The sequence below is a fragment of the Phoxinus phoxinus genome, assembly GCF_949152265.1.
Source record: "Phoxinus phoxinus genome assembly, chromosome: 24".
NCBI lineage: Eukaryota > Metazoa > Chordata > Actinopteri > Cypriniformes > Leuciscidae > Phoxinus > Phoxinus phoxinus.
Genome location: NC_136899.1, coordinates 2,452,856 through 2,461,597, shown reverse-complemented (window position 1 = coordinate 2,461,597; position 8,742 = coordinate 2,452,856).

Sequence of the window (8,742 nt, the reverse complement as noted above, 5' to 3'; positions counted from 1 at the left end):
GCTGCTTTTCACCACTGCATCCGATGCTTTGCATTGCACTTGGTGATATAAGGCTTGGATGCAGCTGCTCGGCCATGGAAAACCATTCCATGAAGCTCTACTCACTGTTCTTGAGCTAATCTGAAGGCCACACGAAGTTTGCTGTTGCTGTTGATTCCCAATTTCTTCCACTTTGTTATAATACAAACAGTTGACCGTGGAATATTTAACTGTGAGGAAATTTCACAAATGCATTTATTGCACAGATGGCAACCTTTCACTACCCTGGAAATCCAGAGTTCTCGCGAGAGCACAAGTTGAATTTGCTCAGCGAGTAGCTCTGGTGTCGAGTAATGATGCTCATTAAATATGCCCCTCTATCTGAGCTACACCAATCACAGCGGGTTATCTGATATAGGCGGGCCAGAGGCGAGATGACATTAATCATTAGTAAACATTGCAAGATGGCTATGGATGAACACCAGTTGTTTGAAACGGATTTGGACGCTACAATGAAAGATTTAGACTTGCCTTTTCTCTAAAAGAGGAACAGAAGACGGCACTCGAATCGTTCCTTTGCAAGAAGGAAATTTTTGCTGTTTTGCTGACCGGATACGGCACAAGTATAATCTACCAGTTAGCTCCGCTCAAGTTCGAACCCGAGGACAGACACGAGAGGCGGGGAACAGAGTAGACGTGATGAATGTGAAGTTGCAGAAGAAAGATTGCTGTGGATCAGGAGGTGAATTAACACTTCAATAGCCTGGACTTAAGTTGGACCCAACTTTTCAAATGTAATCAACATTTTCCTAAGTACTAGATATGTTGGGCTATTTAACATGATATTTTAATTATATTCTGCTTAAATGAACGAAATTACTCGAAAAAAGATTTGTTAATTTTGCTGAATGAGATTTCCCATACGGAAATGTAATATATGACATATATGTCCCTATATCGCTAGTGTCATATATGCTAAATATAAGACAATATATTGCTATCACATATATACATATCTCTACATATATGTTGATATAGGTTTTTAACATATATAAATTTGCCTTATTAAATGAGTATATTGACATATATTAATATGATGTATATGATTATTATTTATATAATACTGTATGTTTTGACCATATATGTCACCGATATGTTTAATTTATATATGCCAAACTGTTTACTATTTAACTATTTATTTCAAGTCTACAGATCAAGTCTACATATCCACATTTCCGATCTCATTTTCGAATCTTTTATAAATAAAATTTATTATTTATTATTATTTTACTTATATATTTATTATATATGGGCATATATATTTTATATATGTGGATATATTTAAGATATGTATATTTCATACTATGTGTACATATATTACATTTCCGTATGGGAATGCATGCTTGGTGCCGCCCCTCGAGCTGGCCGATTTTCATTAATCGATACCAGACCATTAATCTTTCAGATTTAGGTCTGGATTTCCAGGCTAACCTATCACGGTACCACGCTTGAATTCACTGAGCAGCTGAGCACGACCCATTCTTGCACAAATGTTAGTAGAAGCAGACTGCACGCATAGGTGCTTGATTTTTTACAAATGTAGCATGGAACTGATTGGAACACCTGAATTCAATGATTTGGGTGTCCCAATACTTTTCGCAATGTAGTGTTATTTATATATATATATATATATATATATTAGGGGTGTAACAAAACACATAGGCCTATTCGTATTGAACCGTTCTGTAACCTACGAGGCTTTCGGTTCGGTACCATTACAAACCGAATGATACGGTGGCCAAGAGGTGCAAAACAAATCACAATAATGAGAACACAATAACAAATTCAAAAACAAAACTATAAACACAATGGCAATGGCAAGTCTAAAAACAAACTAACAAGTAGAACGATTCGTTGGTCCATTTGTCCAGACGGTCGACCAAAATTGTGTAAGCAGCGACCTCAACGTTGCCCGACATCAAATGGCAAACGTAATGAAAGCGGAACTAATTACCCAGGATTCCCAAACTGCTTGCTCTTGAAATATGGTGTTCAAAATACAGTTTTGAGTTTTATATAGTGTAGGTCTCCTGCTAACTGGCTAGCTCACATTATCACGGTCTTACTGAAATACTTCTGCTAATCAGTTGTGCTATATCCATGCACCCAATATTTAAGCAGAAATTAATAATTAAACGACTAGTAATATCTTTAGTATATGGCAACTCTAATCAATACATTTACTATAGTTTACATTATTTAATTAGTAATAAGTATCCAGCTCTTTACATTAAATTTGTGTTAACAATTAGTAAATGAACTACATAAAATAATAAAAAATGTACTGTAGCCTATCTTGAAGATTGTTGTATTTTGTTGTATCTTCTGTTATAAAGATGAAGATTAACATTTCGTTAATTAAAAAAATAAGCACATAATGTTGTAAAAATGTTCTATTAGATGTTCTGTGTTTGAATTTTGTATAATAAGGCTATCTAGGTAATGAAGATATATTAACAAAAACATTGTATAATACCTAATTTCACTGATGGGTCTGAAAGTGTGCTTGTCATGTTGTTGTGAATCTCTGCACACTATACACACCTGTTTGTCCACCAGACAGAAGAGTTTGAGTTCCTCAGATCCTGATGAACGACTCTTATCTCTCTCCTTCAGGAACGACTCACACAAGTTTTTTAACGCCAGATTAGTAGGAATTAACTCGCTTGAGGATCTTCTCCTGCAGATTGGACACTCCCGAGTTTCCGTGCTTCTCCAGAACTGTTGAATACACTCTTTACAGAAACTATGACCACACGACTGAAGAACAGGAGACTTGAAGATGTCACGGCACACAGGACAAGAAAGTTCTTCTGCAGATACATGTAGTGAAGCCATTTTTACCGTTTGTGCTCCAGCTTTCAAAACTTTACCTTCACTTTCTGAACGATGATTTCAAAAACGAACAACCACAAGAATCACAAAGATCTGCTGTCTGTTAAAAAACAAACTGTTAAAAAAATTCTCTCCATTCTTCATTGAACGCTGATTCCCTTTTTCCCTTATGCTGAGAGACAATAAATAGTCACGACAAAAAAAAGGCCTCTTCCTGGTTAATGTTGTAAAAGGGAGCAGTTTCTTCTTCTTCTTTAGGTATTTTATGGCGGTTGGCAAACCAGATAAAAAGTGTATTTGTCGCCACCAACTGTACAGGTGTGTGCGTAGAGAGTAAAGTAAATATATATATAAATAAAAAAATTCTGTTAAACAATAATGTTTCCCTTAGATACCTCAGTAGAGCACTATAAACCCTTGTCTCTTTCTGTGCATTACGAAATATGCTCATTACTGATCACTTATTAATTCCTTTGTAACTTAATGATTCTGTAAAATTGATTCTGTCTCTGTTATATTCTGCATCAGTTTTAACAGGGTACGTATACCAGTTGAAGTATTTTAAAATGTACTTTTCTCACCTTATTTGTTATGCAATATGTTTTTAGACAGCAACTGTGCATGTTTCAACTCAATGCACTCAAAATTAGATTTTTTATTTTTAAGAATATATTGGGCTGTACACTGTAAAAAAAAAAAAAAAAAGCAAACAAAAACATGACTTTCCAATGAATGTCTGTTAAAAACAGTAAAAATACTGTTGATTTAAAAACATAGATCTATGATAATAATAATAATAATAATTTCACTGTAAAGTGCAAAAACTAATATGTATACTGTGTTAGTAATATAAGTATTACTGTGAACTTATTTCACAGAATATTTCTTAATATAAAAATAAAATTAAACAAACTAAACACTAGTTCTACATATTCACTTTGTCGATAACAAAACAGAGCAAAAACTGGATGGACACTATGTAAAAGAATGATATTGAATAATTTACTCCATATTCCCTGTCCAAAATGGTGCACATGTGCACTTCATTTACACCTACAGTATCAACGAAAAAATAATAATTGTGTGTGTGATTATGAAGTTGAAACAAATTATTTTTTATTGTACTACTGGAAGCAAGCATCATGGAAGCAAATGATGAAAATGTTGGGTGAAAAAATAGACAAACAGAAAATGAATTGTGTTTGATTATTAGTCGGTAGCCAGTACTAGGTTCCTCAGTTTTGGAATATAAAGAAATTAAAGTTTGTGTGAGTATTTGACTGACCAGAAGAGAGCAACACAGATTGCTATTCACACAAAGTCAAACTACAGCATTGTAAATTATAATCATTTGATCAAAATATTTCAAATAACATGGATATTAATTTTATGAAAAACTTTTGAGAATTTAACTGGCTCATTCCTGAATCTTTTCAACTCTGTAACTTAAAAACAGAATTGAGTTTGTGTTGTAATTTTAAGAAGTCTTTGCCCGAACCCAGAGCACTCCCCCCTATGTAAGTGTTTAGGACTAGAAGCGTGGAGAAGGGGTGGTGGGGGGATGCTGCTAAACTGTCAATGGATTGAGGTGAGACTGCTGAGTGTACAGTATATACCTCTTACCATTGATTGCAGAGTGCTCTCCACTTGTGGTAATTATCTGAACGTGCTCCTCCCGAACTTTGTTAACCCTCTGGAGTCTAAGGTGTTTTTGGGGTCCTTGAGATGTTTTGACATGCCCTGATATTTGTATTTTTTTCAGTTGCTTATAAACATATTAATGGCAAAGGTGTAATTACACTCTATTTAGCACGAACATGGCTATCATAATATGTGAGCAACATGTATGTACATGTTTGCATTTGTGAGAGAATATTATTAATGTATGGTTATTCAAAAAACTCAAACTTACATTTTCTGATATAAGACCACAAACGACCAACTTCACATATTCCCACAATATCGTGCACCTGAGACACATCTCTCTGTAGGCAAGGGCGTGGTTAGCTGGTACCCTCTTACATCACAGGGTACCACAACTGCCAATAGGAAAATTCAACTGCAGTAGCCACCGTTCAACCTGAAGAGGGCAGCACTCAGACATTTTTACACCATATAGTGTAGAATTAAAACACTTTATACCCAAATGTCAAAAAAATGACTTGAATCAATGAACAGCATTAATAAAGCCCCAGACTTACAGACCATTAACTAAAAAAAAGTTGTTTTAGGGTTTAGTTACCCTTTAAGCAATAGATAGATTTAAATTTTGTAAGACACTTTTTGTTTGGAAAGGCAATATGCAGGTGGGCGTGAATGATCCAACAAGGTCATGAATAATGTCCTCATTCACACCTGAGAAGACAAAGACCTGCTAATGCTGCATACTAATTCTCTTCTGGCTCTCAACGAAGGCGGTCGCATTTTCTCTCCCTCTCCTCCCCCTGACCTTCCCTGCTTCGCTCCTCTCGTCTAGTCTTATGTCTTAACTTTGAGAGACTCTCTCCGCACTGCTCTCCAAACTAAAAATCATGGATTTGATCAACTGGTCTCTCAACACAATTGACACCATCTTCTCGACGAGAAGCTTGGGTTCGGGGGAACCTGACTGCCCTGCCGGAACGTTCGCAGCTGGCTACACGATGGACGCGTGGAAGAGGTGGCGGGTCGTGTGTCTGGCGGCTCTTTCCGTGGAGGACATTGAAGATATCTATCTATTCGGAACCATGATAACAGGTCTTTTGCTGACTGGATTAGGCATTGCCCTGGTTTATCAAGAAATTAAGAAGACGGTGACAGCTGTCCAAAGCCCCACAATGCTGCCCGGCATGATTGAAGCAGTGGGCAGAGCGGTCAGCACTCAGGCTGGGACTATTAACCGCATTATGGATAACAACAGGGAGGTGACCCGAAATATGGATAACATCATGGAGAAGCTCACGGCTTTGCAAAAGCTGATGGACCAGAATGGACTAAGAGAGTAGTCGTGCAAAGGAATGCGGCTACTCGCCCCAAGACCAAATAATCCCAATCTTATCTGCTTTCGGCCCCCCTCAACCAGCACTGGCCTCGGCCAAGGCCGCTGTTGGAACAACAACTCCCCCGGAAGAGCACTCCAGTAAGCCGCTCTTGCGTTCCTTCCCCCACTCCTCACAGACACCTGCTGATTGTTGACTCTGTTTGGGACCTAATCAAGGTTGTCTCCATGGCAACTTGCTGTGTTAACGCTATAACATCCTGCGGACAGAGGCACCGAGATTTGGATGCCAGGCGGAGCGAATCTCCAGGCCTACACATACACAAACTCTTACATATATATACAGATATGCAATCACCCCCCACCCCACATCCCTCGCCTTCGCCGCTTTGTACCCCCCAGCCTGGCGGGCGGGTCTGTGACCAGCGCCGAATATGGCTGCAGGACCGGATGGCTGCTTGCCTGTGCTGGGTGACCTCCATCCCCCACTCCCCTCCCCTGTTGCAAGTCTTGTGGATTCATGTCGTACTGATTATGTGCTAATGTTGCTGAGGTGTTTTTTTTTTCCTGTTCCCAGACTGTACTCCTCACAGGAGCATAGTCTGGGAGTTGCCTTTTTTTTTCCCTCACCTATCCTCATGTCATGCTGTATTATTTTCCTCAATCCTCTGTCTTCCTGTCTTGTCTACCCCATTGTCATATGTGACCCGCCACGGAAACCAGGGACACATGTCGGCAGCACAACTTACGAGCAAAATGAGAAAGAAGCGTTTTTTTTTCAAAACTGGTGATTTTCGCTTTTTTCTGTTAGTATCTGTTAGTTGAGATCACGAAGAAGCCTCTCCATGTTTTAGATATCAATATTGGTATATTTTAAATCGTACATTTTTAGGTTGAAATCGGCTTGTTTTGTGAGATTCTAGCTCGCAGTAGGGGCGTGTCGTTGTCTGTGTGTATTTCCATACTGGATAAGCCGGCTTTTGTTTCTTTTGTTATTGCCCCCGCCCTCCAAGGGAACAGCGTGTTAGGACTGGGCGATATATATTGATATATTTTTTAAATGGGATATGTAATTAGACCATATCGCATCGATATAGTTCAAAGTTGCGCTGTGATTCTTGCTGCAAGCAAGCTGCTGCGTGCTTTTGTAGCAGCTGCGTCTCAACAGCCCAGTGTACAACGCGACAAATACTCACATTAAATGTTTACGCAGAGGAACAGGACACTGCAGTTCTCAAAAGTTCATTATTTGCATGTGCTTTAAAGCCTTGCCGGTTAAACATGTCATTCGCTGCTGAAGCGCTGTTCTAATGCGCTTTTCTGAGCACAAACAGCCGACGCGCACATGCACTAAAGCCCGTCTAACAGCGCCTGGATACTGGACTAAGTTATCTTTCGAGTCTTTTTGAGCTAATACTGTCAAATACACTCAAGGTTTACATACAGAAAGTTGGTTATGTCTAAACTGAAAGCAAACCGAGAAAATTGAGAGAAATCTGCGTGTCATATTATGCGTACATATTAGACGCGTTGCTTTCAGGTCTTAAAGAGACAGTAGCCCTAATAGTAACACGCTGCCGCTTGTCCTTAAAGGGATTGTTCACCCAAAAATAAACATTTTGTCATTCTTTACTCACTCTAATGTTGTTCCAAACCTGTATTTATTTATTTATTGTGCTGAACACAAAAGAAGATATTTGGAAGAATGTGGGTAACCAGTTGCTGGTCCCCATTGACTACCATAGGAAATACATATAGAAGTCACTGGGGAACATCAACTGTTTGGTTACCCACATTCTTCCAAATAACTTCAACAGAAGAAAGAAACTTATTCAGGTTTAAAACAACTTGAGAGAGTAAATGATGACAATTAAACATTTGGGGAGAACTATCCATTTAATGTTAATAAAACAACATCACACACTGCTCTTGACTGAGAACTTTAATAGTAACTTTAATAAGAATCAATGTATAATTTATACAGTAAAGTCCGTATTTGGCTTTGACTTTCACTGAACATTTGCTCTCACTTTGAGTTAAAAATATCGGTATATATATATCATATATCGATTATTCAGCCTAAATATATCGGGATAAGACTTTTGGTCCATATCGCCCAGCCCTACAGCGTGGCTACTTATTATGCAGCGCTCTAGCGGCTCTATCTGATATCAAAAGAGATGCCTATACAGTTTTATCGGTAGATGCTAAGAGACATTTATTTATATATTACCTGTTTGCAAACTTTTTTTTTTTCTTTGATGGCACATTTTCCTGACCTTTTTGCTCCCCCATGTGCTTTACAGGGGGTATGGCTTATCTAAATGAGATGTAAATGAGCCCTATTGTCACTCCCAGCAGCAGAGAGAGGCGAGAACTGCTCAATCTTTAGAGGCAGATTTCTCCACTTTTAATTTTTTTGAGTGCCTACCTTCAAATGGCCACAACTTCTCCAAATATTATCAGATTTCCATGTGTTACACATCGTTGGAAAGCTTGGAGACTACACTTTCAGAATCTGTGAATAACTCAAAATGCCCCAGAACCGACATGTGTCCTTACTTTCCGTGACCGGTCACATATTGTATGTATGTTTTGTATGGACAGGTTGATGGCAAATTTCGCTGGTACTTGTGACTAAGTGACAATAAAGGCTACTACTAATGAGCCTTTCACTGAGTGTGTCACTGAGCCACAAGAAAGAATGCACACAACACACACACACACACACATATATATATTACTACAGAATTGGTTCATAGTTGGAAACATCTTGAAAAAAAAGTGTATTTTTCCACAAACTGTGAATGCTTGCAAATTGTATAATATCCAAGGTAAACATTTCTAGTAATTGTGCAGTTAATTCTCATTCGTATTTTCAGAAAGTTTTG